The 23,659-nt window shown below is 33.2% G+C and overlaps 1 long non-coding RNA gene across 1 annotated transcript in view; it reads left to right on the forward strand.

Annotated features, from left to right (window-relative positions):
- The window catches only part of LOC145269568 (uncharacterized), a 33,698-nt gene extending 11,967 nt beyond the window's left edge, over positions 1-21,731 (forward strand). The window contains exons 2-3 of the long non-coding RNA XR_013865106.1: positions 1,043-1,147; positions 19,647-21,731. This is a non-coding gene — a long non-coding RNA (uncharacterized LOC145269568). The remainder of the gene's footprint in view (positions 1-1,042; positions 1,148-19,646) is intronic.
- The last annotated feature ends 1,928 nt before the right edge of the window (positions 21,732-23,659 follow it).

Genomic DNA, 23,659 nt, shown 5'->3' on the forward strand with positions numbered 1-23,659 from the left:
GAAAAGAGAATGGCAAAATAAAAAAAATAAAAACAAAAAATTAATTCCTATTGTTCTATTTCTAAATTTTTTGTGTATTTGTGTAGTCTCATTATACATTCAGATTTGGTTGCTTTTGTTTAATGTTTCTCTTTACACTGGGTGTACCAATTTTAGTTGGGCGCCTGAGGAATTTCAGTTGTGCGAACCTCAACTCTTGATGTGGTTCCGGATCGGTTTGCCTTAAGGTGCTGTTGATTTTGAGAGAGGGTTTTTTTTTTTCGAAAGGGGTCTGTACTATGTACGACCTAAGTTCTCTGTTTAACTGATTGATGCCCGAGACCACTTGCTTTGCCTCTTTATTTAAAATAAGCACAGGTTGTCCTATGTGATGTTTGGGTAGATATTTTGTATGTTGATCGTCATCTCTTGAACGTGCGATTTTATTTGTTAGCATTAAGACTATATAAATAAAATCAGAATTTCTTTTAAAAAATAGACAATGATAAATCAAAACTTCTCACCTTTTTTATTTTAATTAAATTTTTTTTTAATTAATTTTTTTTTTCTAATTAATTTTTTTTTTAATTAATTTTTTTTTAATTAATTTTTTTTTAATTAATTTTTTTTTAATTAATTTTTATTTTAATTAATTTTTATTTTAATTAATTTTTTTAATTAATTTTTTTTAATTAATTTTTTTTTTTGATTAATTTTTTTTTTGATTAATTTTTTTTTTTGATTAATTTTTTTTAAATAATTTTTTTTTAATTAATTTTTTTTTTAATTAATTTTTTTTTAAATTAATTTTTTTTTAAATAATTTTTTTTTAATTAATTTTTTTTTTTTTTTACATATTTATTTATGGATTATATGACCGGCATACCTCTATAGCCAAAATAATAAACTGTAACTTAGAAAACAAAAAACAGCTTTATTGATAAAATTTTTTTTTGAATAACAGGTAATTAAAAAATAAACAATGATAAATCAAAACTCCCCACCTCTTTTTTTTTTTTTTGCAAAACTTAAATTAATTAATTTGTTTTGTATTTTTTTACAGATTTACTCTGGAGTATATGTCCTGCATGCATCTATAGCCAAAATTATAAACGGTAACCTAGAAAACAAAAAACAGCTTTATTGATAAAGAAATTTTAAATAACAGGTAATTATACAAATTTTTAAAAAAATTTAATGTTTATCGTTTCTTTAATTACTATTGTAATTACATGTATGTATATAAGTTTTCTAATTGTAGATTTCTTTAATTTAAACACTACAAAATTTATAAATGTTTAACTCAAATATAATTACAGATTGTAGCATTTTTAAAAAAATAATATCATCAAACTCTAAGAATATTAATAAAAAATAGGATAAAAACTATTTTATAAGTTCAAGATAAGTAATAACCAAAATAGGAAAATAGAAAACATTGGTCCAGAAATGTTTAAAAGTTTTTATGCATTAGTTTTTATTTAAAACAACATTTGCTTTCAAATAATATAAACATTATTATTTAATATTTTTGTGCTTCGAATGGAATGTCTTCAATTCTTGAAAATAAATATTCTTCACAACTGATTGCAACATTTAAATGTAGAATGACTATTTTCATTGACAATTTTTCTTTTATTGACAATCTAGAATGGTGTAGACGTATTAACAATCTAGAATGGTGTTGACGTATTAACAATCTAGAATAGTGTAGACGTATTAACAATCTAGAATGGTGTTGACGTATTAACAATCTAGAATGGTGTAGGCATATTAACAATCTAGAATAGTGTTGACGTATTAACAATCTAGAATGGTGTAGACGTATTAACAATCTAGAATGGTGTTGACGTATTAACAATCTAGAATAGTGTAGACGTATTAACAATCTAGAATGGTGTTGACGTATTAACAATCTAGAATGGTGTAGACGTATTAACAATCTAGAATGGTGTAGACGTATTAACAATCTAGAATAGTGTTGACGTATTAACAATCTAGAATGGTGTTGACGTATTAACAATCTAGAATGGTGTTGACGTATTAACAATCTAGAATGGTGTAGACTTATTAAAAATCTAGAATGGTGTAGACGTATTAACAATCTAGAATGGTGTTGACGTATTAACAATCTAGAATGGTGTAGGCATATTAACAATCTAGAATGGTGTTGACGTATTAACAATCTAGAATGGTGTTGACGTATTAACAATCTAGAATGGTGTAGGCATATTAACAATCTAGAATAGTGTTGACGTATTAACAATCTAGAATGGTGTAGGCATATTAACAATCTAGAATGGTGTTGACGTATTAACAATCTAGAATGGTGTAGACTTATTAAAAATCTAGACTGGTGTTGACGTATAACTAAATATAGAATGGTGTAGGCATATTAACAATCTAGAATGGTGTAGACGTATTAACAATCTAGAATGGTGTAGACGTATTAACAATCTAGAATGGTGTTGACGTATTAACAATCTAGAATGGTGTTGACGTATTAACAATCTAGAATGGTGTAGACGTATTAACAATCTAGAATGGTGTAGACGTATTAACAATCTAGAATGGTGTTGACGTATTAACAATCTAGAATGGTGTTGACGTATTAACAATCTAGAATGGTGTAGACGTATTAACAATCTAGAATGGTGTTGACGTATTAACAATCTAGAATGGTGTTGACGTATTAACAATCTAGAATGGTGTTGACGTATTAACAATCTAGAATGGTGTAGACGTATTAACAATCTAGAATGGTGTTGACGTATTAACAATCTGGAATGGTGTTGACGTATTAACAATCTAGAATGGTGTTGACGTATTAACAATCTAGAATGGTGTAGACGTATTAACAATCTAGAATGGTGTAGATGTATTAACAATCTAGAATGGTGTTGACGTATTAACAATCTAGAATGGTGTTGACGTATTAACAATCTAGAATGGTGTAGACGTATTAACAATCTAGAATGGTGTTGACGTATTAACAATCTAGAATAGTGTAGACGTATTAACAATCTAGAATGGTGTTCACGTATTAACAATCTAGAATGGTGTAGACGTATTAACAATCTAGAATGGTGTAGACGTATTAAACATTCTAGAATAGTGTTGACGTATTAACAATCTAGAATGGTGTTGACGTATTAACAATCTAGAATGGTGTAGACGTATTAACAATCTAGAATGGTGTAGACGTATTAACAATCTAGAATGGTGTAGGCATATTAACAATCTAGAATGGTGTTGATGTATTAACAATCTAGAATGGTGTAGGCATATTAACAATCTAGAATAGTGTTGACGTATTAACAATCTAGAATGGTGTAGGCATATTAACAATCTAGAATGGTGTTGACGTATTAACAATCTAGAATGGTGTAGACTTATTAAAAATCTAGAATGGTGTTGACGTATTAACAATCTAGAATGGTGTAGACGTATTAACAATCTAGAATGGTGTTGACGTATTAACAATCTAGAATGGTGTTGACGTATTAACAATCTAGAATGGTGTTGACGTATTAACAATCTAGAATGGTGTTGACGTATTAACAATCTAGAATGGTGTAGATGTATTAACAATCTAGAATGGTGTTGACGTATTAACAATCTAGAATGGTGTTGACGTATTAACAATCTAGAATGGTGTAGACGTATTAACAATCTAGAATAGTGTTGACGTATTAACAATCTAGAATGGTGTAGACGTATTAACAATCTAGAATGGTGTAGACATATTAACAATCTAGAATGGTGTTGACATATTAACAATCTAGAATGGTGTAGACGTATTAACAATCTAGAATAGTGTTGACGTATTAACAATCTAGAATAGTGTAGACATATTAACAATCTAGAATGGTGTTGACGTATTAACAATCTAGAATGGTGTAGACGTATTAACAATCTAGAATGGTGTAGGCGTATTAACAATCTAGAATGGTGTAGACGTTTTAACAATCTAGAATGGTGTAGGCGTATTAACAATCTAGAATGGTGTAGACGTATTAGCAATCTAGAATGGTGTAGGCATATTAACAATCTAGAATAGTGTTGACGTATTAACAATCTAGAATGGTGTTGACGTATTAACAATCTAGAATAGTGTTGACGTATTAACAATCTAGAATGGTGTAGACATATAAACAATCTAGAATGGTGTAGACGTATTAACAATCTAGAATGGTGTAGACATATTAACAATCTAGAATGGTGTAGACGTATTAACAATCTAGAATGGTGTTGACGTATTAACAATCTAGAATAGTGTTGACATATTAACAATCTAGAATGGTGTTGACGTATTAACAATCTAGAATGGTGTAGACGTATTAACAATCTAGAATGGTGTTGACGTATTAACAATCTAGAATGGTGTAGACGTATTAACAATCTAGAATGGTGTAGGCGTATTAACAATCTAGAATAGTGTTGACGTATTAACAATCTAGAATAGTGTTGACGTATTAACAATCTAGAATAGTGTTGACGTATTAACAATCTAGAATAGTGTTGACATATTAACAATCTAGAATGGTGTTGACGTATTAACAATCTAGAATAGTGTTGACGTATTAACAATCTAGAATAGTGTTGACATATTAACAATCTAGAATAGTGTTGACGTATTAACAATCTAGAATAGTGTTTATGTATTAACAATCTAGAATGGTGTTGACATATTAACAATCTAGAATGGTGTTGACGTATTAACAATCTAGAATGGTGTAGACGTATTAACAATCTAGAATGGTGTTGACGTATTAACAATCTAGAATGGTGTAGACATATTAACAATCTAGAATGGTGTAGACGTATTAACAATCTAGAATGGTGTTGACGTATTAACAATCTAGAATAGTGTTGACATATTAACAATCTAGAATGGTGTTGACGTATTAACAATCTAGAATGGTGTAGACGTATTAACAATCTAGAATGGTGTTGACGTATTAACAATCTAGAATGGTGTAGACGTATTAACAATCTAGAATGGTGTAGGCGTATTAACAATCTAGAATAGTGTTGACGTATTAACAATCTAGAATAGTGTTGACGTATTAACAATCTAGAATAGTGTTGACGTATTAACAATCTAGAATAGTGTTGACATATTAACAATCTAGAATGGTGTAGGCGTATTAACAATCTAGAATGGTGTAGACGTATTAACAATCTAGAATGGTGTTGACGTATTAACAATCTAGAATGGTGTAGACGTATTAACAATCTAGAATGGTGTTGACGTATTAACAATCTAGAATGGTGTTGACGTATTAACAATCTAGAATGGTGTTGACGTATTAACAATCTAGAATGGTGTAGACGTATTAACAATCTAGAATGGTGTTGACGTATTAACAATCTAGAATGGTGTAGACGTATTAACAATCTAGAATGGTGTTGACGTATTAACAATCTAGAATGGTGTAGGCGTATTAACAATCTAGAATGGTGTAGACGTATTAACAATCTAGAATAGTGTAGACATATTAACAACCAAGAATGGTGTTGACGTATTAACAATCTAGAATGGTGTAGACGTATTAACAATCTAGAATAGTGTAGACGTATTAACAATCTAGAATGGTGTAGGCGTATTAACAATCTAGAATGGTGTAGACGTATTAACAATCTAGAATGGTGTTGACGTATTAACAATCTAGAATGATGTAGACGTATTAACAATCTAGAATGGTGTTGACGTATTAACAATCTAGAATGGTGTTGACGTATTAACAATCTAGAATGGTGTTGACGTATTAACAATCTAGAATGGTGTAGACGTATTAACAATCTAGAATGGTGTTGACGTATTAACAATCTAGAATGGTGTTGACGTATTAACAATCTAGAATGGTGTTGACGTATTAACAATCTAGAATGGTGTAGACGTATTAACAATCTAGAATGGTGTTGACGTATTAACAATCTGGAATGGTGTTGACGTATTAACAATCTAGAATGGTGTAGACGTATTAACAATCTAGAATAGTGTTGACGTATTAACAATCTAGAATAGTGTTGACATATTAACAATCTAGAATGGTGTTGACGTATTAACAATCTAGAATAGTGTTGACGTATTAACAATCTAGAATAGTGTTGACATATTAACAATCTAGAATAGTGTTGACGTATTAACAATCTAGAATAGTGTTGATGTATTAACAATCTAGAATGGTGTTGACATATTAACAATCTAGAATGGTGTTGACGTATTAACAATCTAGAATGGTGTAGACGTATTAACAATCTAGAATGGTGTTGACGTATTAACAATCTAGAATGGTGTAGACATATTAACAATCTAGAATGGTGTAGACGTATTAACAATCTAGAATGGTGTTGACGTATTAACAATCTAGAATAGTGTTGACATATTAACAATCTAGAATGGTGTAGGCGTATTAACAATCTAGAATGGTGTAGACGTATTAACAATCTAGAATGGTGTTGACGTATTAACAATCTAGAATGGTGTAGACGTATTAACAATCTAGAATGGTGTTGACGTATTAACAATCTAGAATGGTGTTGACGTATTAACAATCTAGAATGGTGTTGACGTATTAACAATCTAGAATGGTGTAGACGTATTAACAATCTAGAATGGTGTTGACGTATTAACAATCTAGAATGGTGTAGACGTATTAACAATCTAGAATGGTGTTGACGTATTAACAATCTAGAATGGTGTAGGCGTATTAACAATCTAGAATGGTGTAGACGTATTAACAATCTAGAATAGTGTAGACATATTAACAATCAAGAATGGTGTTGACGTATTAACAATCTAGAATGGTGTAGACGTATTAACAATCTAGAATAGTGTAGACGTATTAACAATCTAGAATGGTGTAGGCGTATTAACAATCTAGAATGGTGTAGACGTATTAACAATCTAGAATGGTGTTGACGTATTAACAATCTAGAATGATGTAGACGTATTAACAATCTAGAATAGTGTTGACGTATTAACAATCTAGAATGGTGTTGACGTATTAACAATCTAGAATAGTGTTGACGTATTAACAATCTAGAATGATGTAGACGTATTAACAATCTAGAATGGTGTAGACGTATTAACAATCTAGAATGGTGTTGACGTATTAACAATCTAGAATGGTGTAGACGTATTAACAATCTAGAATAGTGTTAACGTATTAACAATCAAGAATGGTGTTGACGTATTAACAATCTAGAATGGTGTAGGCGTATTAACAATCTAGAATAGTGTAGACGTATTAACAATCTAGAATGGTGTAGGCGTATTAACAATCTAGAATGGTGTAGACGTATTAACAATCTAGAATGGTGTAGACGGAGGGAACGACTGTGAATTAAAGGCCATATTTATCAGTGTTTTTGAAGTAGGGCATTAGGAGTTAGATATTTGTTTACATTCCATTTGTATTTCTGTATTGGTTTGTAAGAAAGACAAGGAGCAGCAGTGACAGCGTTCTATTGGCTAGCAGTTCTACAAAAGAATCTATTTGGGTAGAAGACCTCCTGGCATATAGTGACATATCTAATGGTGATTATTGATGATTTTCTGTTTGGTCGGCGGTATTTTGAGTTGGAGGAATGATTTGTAAAAACAAATTTGTAGTAGTCACAGAGAACTATTTTGTCTGGTGAATCAATGCCTCCCCCCTCTGAGTTCTCCAGCCACAGGCTGACCAATCAGCTAACAGGGCGCATTGATTCATCTGCTTCCTAAAAGTCTTAAAGGAACGACAGCAGTCAGATCTGGACCGCCAGCCTAGCAACATCTATCCTCTTCTGTCCCCTGTCCACTGGACATCTCACTATAGCATTGGCGGTCTTGATTTGAGACAACTGCTATCCAGCCGGGATGACACAATACTGACTGACCGTCGACGACCTTAAAGGAACTTTTTTTTTATTCTTCCTTTTTAGCAGCCTGACCTGCCAATTCCTGCTACAAATAAAATACTCTTCATTGTTATTGTTTAAAAAGGAAGTTTATGTTTCTTTTGTGCCTTGTTCTTTGCTATAATTTATTAGGAAGGTAAAACAATTGCCTCTCTCCTAAACATTCTCTTAGAAATATGTGTAAAACAGTTGAAAATAAGTTATACACTATTCACCATGGCTACGAAATTCCTACAGCTACATACCTAGAAAATGGGACTATTTAGCCTGACATAGTAATATGGAACAAGAGGGAGAAAGTAGCAACCCTAGTTGATGTAAGCGTCCCTAATGATGCTGGCCTTAACCAAGCATAGAGAGAGAAAATAAAATACCAAGAACTTATGTACAACATGAAAAGAAACTGGAATCACACGCATATATATGTATGTATATATGTATATGTATGTATATGTATATATTTATACGTATGTATGCATATCTTTATGCATATATATATATAGGTGTATACATGCATACATGCATATGTATGTATATGCACTATGTATGTATATATGTATGTATATATATGTATATATGTATATGTCTGTATATGTATGAGTATATATGTGTATATATATGTATATATGTGTATGTGTATATGTATATCTGTGTATATATGTATGTATGTGTATGTATATGTATATATATATATTTATATCTATGTCTATCTATCTATATATATACATATATTTATGTCTATCTATCCATCTATCTATCTATCTATATATATATATGAGTCACCACAAACGAACGCGAAAAACTATGCAACAATAATGTCTCCATGATGTGTATATCCTATGCCAGTCATTATAGGAGCAACTGGGCTAATGTAAAAGAATTTCAAAAACTATCTGATGAATATACCAGCTGAACCAAGTGCAAGAGAAATACAAAGAATAGCACGTAAAGAGACGGTTAAAATCTTAAAAAGATCTCTTAGTTGGAGTGACAAAACTAATGGAAGAATGTTTGGCATCCATTAGAATGCCTCATAAACTTCTCTTTAGCGTAAAATCTGTTTGCTCGTCAACACTTTGCATTCCTTAAAAAAAATGGTCAACATTTGCGTTGTACTTTTTTTTTTTTTTTTAAATAGTTCTTCGTCAAACTGTTATATTTGATGCTTCATATCTCGTCGCCAACTGTTGTGGTTGCAAGGTTGAACAATAATTAGTAAGGAAATACAATAAAGACGCAAACAACAAGATAACGCAATAATAAGTGTATTAAAGAAAAGGTATATTTACAATATGTACAAATGACGGTGTCGAGTCTGATAGTCTTGGTGGGAGGACATGTACGCTCTTCGGCGTCACTTCTGGTGGCATTTGAGTAAGACACACCAAGGCCAACCTAGGCTTGCCATTTATAGTGTTATGTTATTCGCATATGCAAATAAGTGGTTGCCACCACAACAATTAGAACGCCTCATATCCTGCAAAAACAAATGATCAGAAAATCAAAACAAAAAAGTGTAAAACAAAAGCATACAACATTGCATCAATTGTCGAAGAGAGAGAAAGAGAAGTGTGCTTGATGCATGCATCCAGATGTTATAACATCAGTCCATGCATGGGCAAACTGGCTTTGTAGATACAGGATACTTGCATTGAAGAAGTAGCCCACCTTCCTTGACCTAAACTTGGCAATATCTTCATGTTCCCTCTGAATGTTAGGCCAAGGAGCTTGAATAATCGAGTATTATGTAAATATAGCAATTCTTGGTTAAAAATGTTTTCCAAAACTAACGAAAGGAGCTTTCTCTTAGTAGAAATACATTTCTTGGTCATATTTTCTAAAAATGAGATTTAATACGCTCGTCTGAACTCCAATCCCTGGTCCCCCCTTGCCAATCTTTCACGAAAAACACCCATCTAGCTGAATCCACTGTGAAAAATTTCCCCCACTCTATATCTGTGCCTAAATCAAAACGCGGATTCCATGAACAAAGCTTCTTTCTTAGAACTGCACGCCTGTGGAACTCTGTTCCGTCTGCCTGCTTCCCTCCGGACTACAACTTGGATGTCTTCAAGTCTAATGTTAACAAATTCCTAATGAACCGCCCCCTTAAGTAAACACTCCATCAAATCTCCACACTAACGTAATGTACTTGCAATAACCCTTATCCCTGAGTGGCTTCCGGGCCTTGATATGTGGTGATCACTGTGTAAAAAAAAAAAAAAAAAAATATGGATTCAACCGTTGTCTTGAATATGTATGCAGTCTTTTTGTTCCACACATCGAGAATAGAACATAGTGTAATCAGCAAAGACTCTTATCTCAGAATTGCACCAGGGATGTCGTTCATGAAAATCATGGATATAAAAGATTCAATGATCGACTCCTGAATAATTTGAATTTTGTTTAGCTGTATTGCCATAAAACACAATCTTGATCTTTCTTTTGTCTAAGAAAGATCTTAACATATATTAATACGATAGCATGTGTTCTTTTGTGTGTCACGTTTACATCTGAGTCGTTTCATTGTTATGTTCTTCTATTTCTTGTCATTATAATTTTTACAAAAATACTTCATAAGTTTTGGTTTCGGTTTCGATTATAACTGATGGCAGTCCCATAATCTATTTTTTTATAAATAATTTTACCAAGTATTCTTCAGAAGTTTTGGTTTCAGTCTCAATCCGGGCTGAAGGAACTCAAGTTATATATTTTTTCATAAGTTTTTATTTTGGTTTCAATTCAAGCTAATGCACCCAGATAATATGGATATATTTTTCTATTTTTGAAATCGTAACTTTATAACATATAAAAATCGATAGAACATTAACTCTATAAAAATACATACGAAATCTGCAAGAATTAAAGTATCATATTTAAGCTTAGTTTACAACCGGGCTTTACCGCGTGTTCATGCTAGCTTAGATAAATACTTTTGCAGTTTTAACAAAAGAGCTACAATAATATCAAAGCGTCTCCATTTACACTGAACATCTACAGAATGCCAACATCAATATATTACATATGAATGAGAACCCTGTGGAATTACCACAGATCCCGCGAGTAAATAATTATTATGTTATACTGTACAAATTAATTTTCTATGAGATTACATGCATGTCACAAGTTTGTGATATATTCAGCACCATTACTTTTGATTCACTTGTTCTGCCAACTGATTCTTGTATTCAGATATAATCAAGGGGCCCACAATCTGGGGCTAACACTTTACCTGTGTTAGTAGGCCAGCTCTAGTAGTGTAATATTATCCTGTATTAATTGTTCTTTCAGGTTGATGTTCCCAGGATTTTGTGCTACATTGAATGTTTAATTTTTTTACTGATACTCCATCATGTCTCGCTGTGTAGTGATCATACTCTAAAAGAACCTTGCCACTTGATCCTAGATGACTCGCACTTTCCAATTCCGTGTTGCAGAATCTGTCCGTTTTTACATTTTTGTTTTATTTTACTTTAGTCTAAGTTCTCAGAAATCAAGGAGCCCACAACCTGAGGCTAACACTTAAACTCTATATTTGTTCCGTCTGCCTGCTTCCCACCGGACTACAACTTGAATGTCTTCAAGTCCAACGTTAACAAATTCCTAATGAACCGCCCCCTTAAATAAACACTTCATCAAATCTCCACACTAACATAATGTACTTGCAATGACCCTTATCCCTGAGTGGTTTCCGGGCCTTTATAAGTGGTGATCACTGTGTAAAAAAAACAGATACATAGATATTCGAATGTTCCATTTAAGTTGTTCATCTCTCAAGCACTGAGTTAGTAAAGAAATTGAGAACATAATTTTCCTCTCCCCAATTAACCATTTTTATACGTTGCAGTATATCTTTTATGTTGGTCTCTTGGTCTTACTGGATTCCACGACAAGAATTTAGTCTGGTGGAGTATCTAGCTTTGTGCTATTACTTGAGGTAACATCACTTGGAGAAGGTGCACCATTCCTCGTAAAAGCTATTGTGGGTTAGCCATAGTGAGGAGATCTTATTTGGGCAGCGAATACAAAATGTGATTTTGAATATTTGGTCTGGGCTTACTTCTAGGGGAGAAGTATCCTCATGACAGGTTGTTCTGACAAACCCCTTTATAAAGAGACCTTAGACACTCGAGGATAGTGTCTAGTAGGCATTTAAGTTCTCTCCAGTAAGCATTCAAGTTCTCTACCCGTCTCTGTTCTCAGGTGACTTTTTAAACTTGAAGATATGAATATGATTTTTCACGCTCATCACAAGAACAAACGTTTCTTTCAAGTGCGTATTCTCGTATGTAAATTAGCTGCAGAAGAGTTGCAAGACGTATTACAACAAAATTTGTGAAAAAGATCTTACTAAGATTACAGTGTTTTTTTAATGTCGATCATAAAACTTTAGTAGTTGGCGATATGTTCTCTCTGCAACATAGTGGACAGTGTATGGTTTAGGGTTAGCGTTTTTTATATTTTAAATTAATAAAGTATCAAATGCAATTGCTCTCCTACACACTTCACATGAATAATGAATCTCTTCACTATATAATATGTCTTAATGTGCAACTTAATATTAGATTTGACTGCAAATGCTTTGCCACATATATCAGAGGACTAACATTTCTCTCTTTTCTTTTATTTCTCTTCAGTCCAAGTTCTCAGATATCAGGTGGCACAATCAAACACTGATCTCTTTAGGAGGTGCATATGTTATATTATGGTGCACCAAAAAGGCACCAAAACTGTTTATGTTGTATAATCGTCTAATTGTTGAAACGAAGGGTTTATCCTGATGTGTATATGTGTCACTAAATGTCTATTGTTGGTGATTCTTCACTGTTTGAACCCTAGAATCATGTTGTTACTGTCTATTTTGATATATTCATATCTAATTCTTCATATGTGTGTGTGTGTGTGTGTGTGTGTGATGCATGTATTTGGACATACCTTAACTTCATGCGTCGTTGATCTTGTCCACCTGAAATTCATCTTGTTCTTGGAGGGGAGGTTGGAACCTGTTTGGACGAATATTCATTCACTTCCAAGAATGCTGGTTTGTTTTATATAGTTGTTATTCTCTTTCCAGGTGTCGATAGCAGAAGAATGGAAAGTGAATATCTTTGCTTGCGTGGTTACTTCTAGATCTCTCTTTTCACACATGTCAGTTCTCTCTCCAGTGAAGGGGGGGACGAGCTGATAAACCGTCCACTCTATTCAATGTCCAGCTAACCTGATCATGTGCCTCATGTAGATCCGATCAGCTGACCAGCTCTTCCAGTAAACGTGTCTATGATGTGATTTTACCATATTTTGACAGATCTTATAAATATTCTTCATATTCATCCTGTCCATCTCTCCAGTTAGATAGACTGAGATAGATATCTACAGAAATAGATAACTAGATAGATAGATCAACCCTTTTTTGTGTTCGACCTACTACATAACAGTAGAATGGGTTTGCTTAAATGCCTAGTTTTATTCAGAAGGAACTTTTAGCAGTAAGGAGAACGTGAACTGTCACTAGATTGATTTAAAATTCAGATACTTTAGTAATGCTTGGGAGGAGATTTTCGGGTAATGATCATGCAAATCTGCTGTTTCCTTATATCCATTGAATATTAATACTACTAAGGCCATGATTTAGAGATCAGTGAAAAGAATTTGTTGAGCTTTGGAGAAATTAGAAGCAAACTACTGATGCTCATTATGTTAGTACATTTAAATAAAATAGTAAAGTTCAGCAAAGCATTTATTGCGCTTTGGAGAAATCAGGGGCCAGCTACTGATCCTAATTACGTTAGTACATTTCTAACAAAAAAATGAAGATTACAGTTCTTTTAGTTTTGCAGGAAAAAAATATCCCAGAAAAGTTCCATCATGTTTTTATCCAACATTGCTATTTTAAATTTTTAAATAAAAAAATTGTAGACTTAGATTATATGAAGCATGTTTTTACTTATTTACAAAGTTTTCATGAGACAAGAAATCTGTTTTATCAACAAATAGTGTGAGTAAATAAATGAATTAAAATGCATAAGAAGACACAAAGCCACAATATCACATTTTAGTAAGAATTAGCTAGTTATTGTTCTGTAAATAGTTCAACTATGTTTATTGATTCATGGATAGTTGGGTGGTAATTTGTATGCAAAATGAAAATGCATGCCCTCAAAGTCTCATAAGACATTTTGAAGCTCATGTTAAATACTTGTGATGTTGTCTGTTATGGGTTTGTGCTTCTCTATTCTAATAGTATCGAGATACACTTAAAACCACCAAATCCCCAATCGACGTGGGTGAGGTAATGGGCACTTCAATATTGCTTAACACCAATACCAAACCTTGCCACTAATTTAAGAATTCCAGTTTTCTTATTTTTCCATCGATTTTGCACAAAATTAATGGACACACTATAAACAGAATGCAATTGTAGATTCCAAGTCCATGTTTCTTATAGTTATGGCTCTATCATTTCCCCGGGGAGAGGTACTTGTTTGGGGAGCATCCTGAGAACGCAACCAGCTCCCTGGGTGCTAGACACAATATTCAGTGATATCCAACAGATAGCACATGGAAATATCAACACAATGGGTCAAGCTGTCGTCGGCTATAACCGGCTGGCATGGGTAGCTTCTTATCCTCATTGCATTGTTAGAGGCATCTTCCCATCGTCAGCATTAATGGCATGCTGGAATTTAAGGCTTATACAAAAATAGCGAACAAATGCATTTTTATAAAAATATATATAATTTGTTTAAGATTTACCAATGCACAGACGCATGCTTTGTCGCGTCTGCCAACTCCAGAATGCAAGCGTCAACTGTTTAAAACAATATAATTGTTTAATTCTCTTTTTCTGCAACAACCACATCCCCAATCGATGTGGGTGAGGTAGTGAGCACTTCAATATTGCTTAACATCAATGCCGAACGTTCCACTTATTTAAGAATTCTAGTTTTCTTATTTTTCCATCAATTTTGCACAGAATTAATGGATACACTATAAACAGTTGGTAGGTTGTTTTTTGTTTTACGGCATATCAACCCTTTTCGGGTGATTTAATGCCAAATCCAAAGATTTTGAAGAAAACTTTTTAATAGAACATATTTGTTGTTTTCAAGTCAGTTTCTATTTAACCCATTGTTGGGACCCTAACAGGTACTACCATTCCGGGTCAGAGTGGACCTTAGAGCAATGGTAATTAAAGGGTGGCTACACCCGCTCCCCAAAGCCCACAAGCTGGAGCCTCACTACTGGATATAGTTTAAGGTCAAATCCAGGACCAACTATAAACAGAATGCAATAGTAGATGCCACATCCTTGTTTCTTATAGTAATTCTATTTTGATCGTCTCCTTAGCACATATGAAGTATGATGACAGAAACTACTAGAGATGATATGTATTGAATTTTCATGAAAAATAATTTCGAGAAATAAATGATGACACTTTCATATATGTTGTTGACAAATGCGGAGGTTTCCGTCTTTATTTGGTGGTCTTGATATGAGGCAGCATCCATAATACACCTCATCGTTTGCATAATACACCTCATCGTTTGCAAACCACAGTCAGATCAAATGCCATCATAAATACCAATTCCAATTCTAAGGTCTTATATCGTTTTGCCTGGATTTAATATTATAAACAAACTGTCATTCTTGACTTGAGTCCTAGCAGAACATTTTACAAATCACAAACACCTGCTTAACACATCTGCATTCCACAAGTTCCTCAAAAGGTGCTATGTCATTGTGCCACATTGTGCGTATTTAAAAAAAAAAATAGCACAATATTTTATGTACAAGAACACATTATGTGCAGATTTTAATAATAATTTTAAAGAATATAAGTAATCCTTTTTTTTTCAATAACAATGTTATCATATCTATACAGGCGCACACTCTAAACAAACAACGAATTTCACGACACGGAGCTGCACCAAGGGGCAGTTCTTCCAGCGGCTTTCATCGGCTGCCTAAAGCGTCTAATCCGCGCATGCGTACAAAAGAATTTCATTAAGAAAGTGTAATTGTGAATTTCACAGCTCCAAGCAATTTTTATTTTTGTTATTATATGAATTTGGAGATACCGACATTAAAGTTAATGATTTTATACTGTACACATAGAAAAAAAAAATAAACAAAAAAAAAAATAATAATAATAATAAACAAACGTATTATTTTTATTTTTTATAATTAATTGTCATTCTTGGTTTGAGTCCTAGCAGAACATTTTACAAATCACAAACACCTGCTTAACACATCTGCATTCCACAAGTTCAGATCAAGTTAGGCACAAAGTTCATTAATGTAAAAGTCGCCAGCTCCCTCAAAAGGTGCTACGTCATTGTACCACATAGTAATTCTATTGTGATACTCTTTTGATCGCCTCCATTAGCATATACAAAGTATGATGACAAAGACTACTAGGGATGATGTATATTGAATTTTCATGAAAAATAATTTTGACAAACTCGTTTCTAAATTAGAAATTAGAGCTTTCCGGCTGACTACAATATGGTTGTCTTTAAGTCACGTAAATAAGTTCTTGATGAGCCGTTCCATATAAGTTATCAAATTTAACAAATTTTCATTACTAATGATTATTATATTGTCCAATTTCTACTGTACACTCTTTAACCCTTATCCTTGAGTGGCCTCTTGGCCTTGATAATGTGTTGATACCTTTGAAAAAAAAAAAAAAGAAAAAGTCCAATGTGAACAAGTTCTAATTGAATCGTCCCCCTAAGTAATCCAAGTTACAAAATTCCCACTGTTTACTATGCTAAAATCACAATGACTAATGTATACCTATTTAACCCTTATCCTCGAGTGGCCTCTGGGCCTTGATAAGTGGTGACACCCATGTAAAAAAAAAAAAAAATAATCAAATTCTAAAATTCTCAATACATTCAAATAATAAATAAATGGAATAAGTATAAAAAAAATATTAAATTATGTTAACACTTTCACATCTGTTGCTGACGAATGCAGAGATTTCCTTCTTTATTTGGTTGTCAGCATCCATAATACACCTCATCATTTGAAAACTCACATTCAGATCAAATACCATCATAAATACCAATTGCTGTTGAAAAGTTATTTACCATCGACCTGCATGTATTTATACAACAAATCTCGATTAATCTTTATGGTCATAAAGAAACACGTCGTATACAGTGATCTGATAGATCCAAAGTGACTCTTTAATCCAGCAACTAAAATATAGGCACATCATCATTCTAGCAGTATAGTAGTTAATCCTCATCTTCATTCACTTTATTTTCTGATGCAAAAGTCGGTGCCACCATTATATGCATCAACATGAAGGTAGAGGTTCTAGTACATGATAGCACAGAAAACTTTTTATTGGTTCAACTTGATTACTGGATTACCAGGAAATAAGACGATTCTGACTTAGAGGTCTCTCATGAGCTTTCATTACATTTCTTTCCATTAGGGACCCAAAAATGTGCATGATATCAGTACTTGGCCTTTTGGTCAAGATCAAAGTGTAGTATCTGTTCTTCAGATGCTGCACTTTTATTTCTTGTTCTCTTTCCGTGGAGGATCAGTCCTTCACGACTGAGACAATTTTTTTATTTTTGTACCTTTTCTCCATGTTTAAAAACGATCCTGGTGTCTAACTCTGTCCCGTGGGGAGGCATAGTAAATAGGTACTATTACTAGGACCTGAATGAATTATTCCCTTTCATATACCAGCAATACATGTCTGCATTTCACCACCAATAGTTATGACCTGAATAGTTTAGTTTTGCAAAGTCCAGTTTATTGTCTTACTCAGTCTGGGCCAGAAGCACTAAGAATGAATTAACTATAAATATATGAATGTTGTGAATTAATCTTCATTTGTATTTTCTGACTGCAAGCAAATCATGAAGGTACCATATATTATATGCATGGTATAAGACTCGAAACTCTTTCTGAAGCTTAACTGACACATGGAATTTTTAAATTTATCCAATATGAAATTGGCTGATCTCTGCACTACTAATCTTTATATAAATTATAAGTAAAATTATTCAGTAAAACAGTTTATAACAATGAAATTTATTTCAACTTTAATCACTTTACATATTTTGATTGCCGTTGCTTTTAAGTCTACCTTCAATCGTTAATATATAATGATGTATGATCCGGCACCATTCATAACATTACCGATGTGGCAGGTGTCCTTTGATCGTGCCTTGTCTTGTTACAAGTTGGCCTGTTGATCGTCCTTACCTACTGTGTTTTCATGGAGGGGCACTTTTCCTCTCGATCGAATCATCTTTCTTCCATGTGTAGGGAGTCTCCGGGTATATCAATCACTCCGCTAGTCCTAGCGGTTTGCTGAAAAAAGCAAGAGTCCTCACCACAACAAACAGAACTCTGGGTTATAACAGTAACAAACTATTTATTGTTTTCATTACTTCATAACAACTACTGTCTAATTTGAGGTGACTGACTATAGCAGTGAACGATGTAAGACCGGACCAGTAAAGTCACAGAGTTCCCATTAACACAGGCTAGTTCCCATCATAACTTCAGGCCCTGAAGGGCTCCCCAAATAGGGAGCGCCTGACAAGCCCAGCCATTCAGCTAGCTGGCTACGACTCCTCTGCATTTAGAAATCCTTTTTTCTAAATCCAACCCCTTTTCCCCCACCTCTCCTTAAGAGAGTGGTTACAAACTTTTCTTTCTCTTAGAGCTTATCTCTACCAAACCTCAACCCCCACCTGCACTGAAGTGTTCTACTTATCAAATTAAGGTGGATTAGTCACTCCAAGTCGAACAATGCTAGGCAGCGGCCCTCACCCTTGACCCACAGCTTCATATCGTTCAGCAGAGGGTTTAAAACAACCTTTTCCGTTGTTAACAGATATATAACAGCAATTAGATAAAAACAAATTATTTGTTTTTTCTCTTTCTAACAAAATCCCATAGACATTTGTTTTGTCCCAATAAGACATTATTCTGCCCCCTCTCCCTCTATTTGAAAAACAAGACCATCTCTTTTGACATGTAGATAATTCCAAATCTGTCTCCCTTTTTGAGGCAATATCTGCTTTGCGTCTAACAAGCTTACAATGACACATCGGTGGCTGGTCCTATTTTCCTAGCTAAGGTTTTGCATCTCTCTGCACTTCCTCACATCTTCTCGTCCGGTCAATCACCCCCTCTCACTGCAATATGCACCTCGCTGCATGCATTCATGACACCAATTAGTGTCATAAGATAAGAAACTAAGTCCCTTTTATTTACTGAATATTTTTACACAAAAGCTGATTTAAGAAAGAATTGAGTGATAAAATTACAAAGATTATAAGTTTTTATAAAATATGACGGCGCATTGAAGCATATTTTTCACTTGTTTTAATATTGTATATATTGCATTGTATATGTATAAAATTTACATTGTTATAAATTATTATAATTTTTATGTTGAATTGTTATGTTATAATTATGTTAAATTATTATAAATTGTTATGTTACATTGTTTACATTGTTATAAAATTTACATTGTATATGTATAAAATATGCATAAAATTGACATTGTTTACATTGTTATAAATTGTTATAAATTGTTATAATTTTTATGTTAAATTGTTATGTTATAATTGTTATATTAAATTGTTATAAATTGTTATAATTGTTATGTTACATTGTTTACATTGTTATAAAATTTACATTGTATATGTATAAAATATGTACAAAATTTACATTGTTTCTTGAAATTTATCTTTGAATTGTTTTTTTTTATTTTGCAGGATATAATTCACTTATGGGCAAAACTACAGATGCTAAAATTGTACCATTAAATATCAATATTTTGCCCTTAAAATGAATTATAAGCGTAATACTGGAAGGGATTCCTATTCTTGCGAAGTTTGTGGTTCTTTTTATTCAAATAAACACCATTTGGCTATTCATATGCGAACACATACTGGAGAGAAACCATATTCTTGTGAAGTATGTGGCCATGCTTTTACAACAAAACAAAACATGTTGCAACATGTGCGAACACATACTGGAGAGAAACCATATTCTTGTGAAGTATGTGGCTCTTCTTTTACACGGAAACAAATTCTGTTGGAACATGTGCGAATGCATACTGGAGAGAAACCATATTCTTGTGAAATATGCCGCTCTTCTTTTACACAGAAACAAAACATGTTGCAACATATGCAAAGGCACACTGGAGAAAAACCATATTCTTGTGAAGTATGTGGCTCTTCTTTTACACAGAAACAAAGTATGTTGCAACATATGCGAATGCATACTGGAGAGAAACCATATTCTTGTGAAATATGTGGCTCTTCTTTTACATGGAAAAAAAGTATGTTTCTACATATGCGAACACATACTGGGGAAAAACCATATTCATGTGAAGTATGTGACGCTTCATTTACACAGAAACAAAACATGTTGCAACATATGCGAACACATACTGGAGAGAAACCCTATTCTTGTGAAGTATGTGGCTCTTCATTTACAACGAAACAAAAAATGTTGCAACATATGCAACTGCATACTGGAGAGAAACCCTATTCTTGTGAAGTATGTGGATCTTTTTTTACACAGAAGCATAACATGTTTCAACACATGCGAACACATATGGGAGAGAAACAATATTCTTGTGAAGTGTGTGGCGATTCTTTTACACATAAACAAAATATGTTGAGACATAGGAGGCAAAAACATAAAGGAGAGTAACAAACTGATAATAAAAGTTAAAAACGGGAGAAACTATGTGATTGTGAAGCATGTGGCTCTTCTGTTACAAAGAAAAAATATATTTTATGACACATTTGAACACATTTTTAGTACAGTTTATTAAACAGTGAAACCATTTATGGACTTTGGAAAATGAATGATTGACTGGTAATACTGGATGGGATATCTAAGACGTAAGCAATGAAATAAAGAAAGTAATTGTTATTGCCTTTTTATAGATTCTAAAGAAATTACTAGAGGGTTTGAAAGAGAGAGGCCAGATAGACATTATGGCAGCTGCACTTACATATGCATATCGTTCTGTGAATAATAATAGTATTTAACTTAAAATAAGTTTGTTTACTTCGATGCCTCCATTCAGTCTCGAAAGACAAAAGGATACCCTCTACAGGGGCAGCTATGCATTTAATTGTGTGGTAAGGGTTGCGCAATCTCCAACCACTCCTCTCTTGAATCGGCACTGCCTGAGTTCGGAGGCAAAGAGAAGTCCAGGACAACTGCAAACAATGCCGAGATAAGCAGAGAGCACATACAGCACCTGGAAGTCTCAAATGGTCACCCATCTAGTACTGGTCAGGCTCATCATTGCTTACCTTCGGTGATCTGATGGAAACCGGTGTGTCAAACGTTATTATGCAGTATTTGTTTACTTACTATTTGAAAATTCCATCATTTTGACAACCCATTTCCCCGGAAACAAAAAAATTGGCGACATGGATGAGATTGGATTGAATACCAAACCCTGAAATAAAAAATCCCACATGGGAATAATTTAAGAAAAACAAAAACTATGCCGGAGACTTTCTTTTCTGCACAAACGAAAACAAAGTTTTTGATGAGCCGTTCCACTTAAGTTAACAAATTTACCGAACTTCCATTACTATCGATTACTATATTGTCCTTTTGACTTCTCTACACTCTTTAACCCTTATCCTTGAGTGGCCTCTCGGCCTTGATAAGTGGGGAAGCCTATGTAAAAAAAATCTTTTATACCATAAATTTTTGTGTACACCCGAAAAAAAAAAAGATACTTTTTTCCAGAATAATTTCTTGTAAACCCACGAAAAAAAGATGCTTTTCTACAATAATTTTCGTTGGTGAACACACGAAAAAAGAAAGATACTTTTTTCTGCAATAACATTTTGGTGAAACATGAAAAAAAAATTTTTTTAGAAACAAACGAAAAAGGAAAAACTTTTGTGCATAAACGAAAAGAAAAAATTGAAGTTAATATCATCAATGATCCAAAATTACTGGAAAAAAATAATGTGAAAACAGTACGAACATTTTTAAAAAGCTGAAAACTAATTAAAATTTTAATGGCTCAATTTCACAAAATATTGATGGACATACCAAAATCAATTTCTGTTGACACCATAGCAAGCACAATAATGGATATTCATTCAATCTGGATTAACACAAACCTGTACTGCTTGTTATGGGCAATTGAAGGATACGTTTCAACATGAGTTTGCATTCATGGATGAAGCGTGGAAAACACATTTACTGCTTCGTAAGTTGGACACAGGAGAACATGAAAGATATTCAAATTATATCCTTCTGAAAAAAACTAGATTTAACATTTGATGAAACGATTGCACAGTTATCAGACATTTTTTGTTGAGTCAGCATCTTTGATTGATATGCATTACAACTGTTTGAAATTAAAGAAAAAATGCTGCAGACAATTTTGTCAAATATGCTGGGATTGTTAATGTACAATGCAAAAATTTCCGGTTGAAATCGCTGACAAAGGAGCAATTCAATGGCCTTATTTTCATCGCATGGTTTCAATCTCCAGAAGAGGCAGGCATTCGCATAGTCTACTGTCTATGGTTGAAAAAGATTAAGAAATAATGGTACAAATTCTGACCACAGAATGTCAACAACTAATAAATCTAAAACAAGATACAAAAGTGGTGCAACAACAAAAAAAAGTAAAGTCAGTAGAGACATTTCCAACTGGAAATTTAAAAAACGCCAGCGTCGTGTTGGTCATGTGGAGAGATGCATTATTTTCATTTTTGTCCATTTAAAAGACACACATATCAACATTGTTCACATCATGGGACAAGGACAGATTTTTTGGTAAAAATAACTGCAACATTTCCAGGATTAATACTGTACAGCCAAGAGGTAAAAACCACAGAAAAACGTCATGATATTTCCAGAAAGCTACATCGAATTCAATGTTTGCCATTTTCCACCTAAATTTTGAAGATCAGACAAAATCTATATTTGTTGAGATAAACAAAGTCAGTGAACATGGTTTCAATCTCCAGAAGAGGTAAGCATTCACATAGTCTATGGTTGAAAAAGATTAAGAAATTATGGTACAAATTCTGACCACAGAATGTCACAACAACTAATCAATCTAAAACAAGACACAACAGTGGTGCAACAACAAAGCCCATCAGTTTCTAAAAATGTAAAGTCAGTAGAGACATTTCCAACTGGAAATAGAAAAAAAAACGCCAGCGTCGTGTTGGTCATGTGGAGAGATGCATTATTTTCATTTTTGTCCATTTAAACATTGTTCACATCATGGCACAAGGACAGATTTTGTGGTAAAAATAACCGCAACATTTCCAGGATTAATACTGCACAGCCAAGAGGTAAAAACCACAGAAAAACGTCATGATATTTCCAGAAAGCTACAGCGAATTCAATGTTTGCCATTTTCAACCTAAATTTTGAAGATCAGACAAAATCTATATTTGTTGAGATAAACAAAGTCAGTGAACTTTAAGTTCGCTACGGCTTCGGATATCACTTTAATGTCACATCTAACGTAGGAATTGTTGGGAAACCAATTCTTAAGAAGACAACTCATGTTGCTTGTGGTGTATCGGGAAACCAGATAAATTAGTGAATTGACATGCCATGTCTCTTTTGAAGGAAAAAATTTCAGGTGTTTGCTATGTTTCTGATGCATCAACCCTGAATCTTCTTGGTTTGGATTTTATTGAAGAACTTCATCTTTTCAATGTTCCCCTGAAGTCAATGTTCAATTCTTTTACTATTAATGCTTCAGCAGATGCTGAAA

This window comes from Euprymna scolopes, chromosome 45 (genome assembly GCF_053919585.1).
Source record: "Euprymna scolopes isolate OS-2025 chromosome 45, ASM5391958v1, whole genome shotgun sequence".
NCBI lineage: Eukaryota > Metazoa > Mollusca > Cephalopoda > Sepiida > Sepiolidae > Euprymna > Euprymna scolopes.